Source organism: Trichinella spiralis (genome assembly GCF_000181795.1).
Source record: "Trichinella spiralis strain ISS 195 chromosome Unknown Scfld7, whole genome shotgun sequence".
Classification (NCBI taxonomy): Eukaryota; Metazoa; Nematoda; class Enoplea; order Trichinellida; family Trichinellidae; genus Trichinella; species Trichinella spiralis.
This window is the reverse complement of record NW_003526946.1, coordinates 808897-809302: the sequence shown is the minus strand read 5'-3', so window position 1 is coordinate 809302 and position 406 is coordinate 808897.

Sequence of the window (406 nt, the reverse complement as noted above, 5' to 3'; positions counted from 1 at the left end):
GTTAAAATTATAATTTTTTCATAACTGATGGTTTGACGATATTTTTTTGTCATTTTATGGCTATTCCGTATATTTTTTCTCAACAAATTTCGCGTTCTTCACCACTTCTGCCAACATATAACAAACTTTTCAGAATTTTATCATTCTCTCTGCGTCCCATATCGAGTTGATCACATTTTCACCACAACCGATTGTTTTTTGCTATTTGGAAAATTTTTGATCATCAATTTTTTGAACCTTTTTTTATAAACAACTGACTTCAATTCAAATGGCACTTCATCCAAAATGGCCCGTATTCAACCTTTTAACAATTATTCTTTAACAAACATCAAGTAGTGCTGAGAGCACGGACAGACGACAATCATGAAGCGTACCGCATTTTTCTTTGGTTTTGTCACTATTTTTC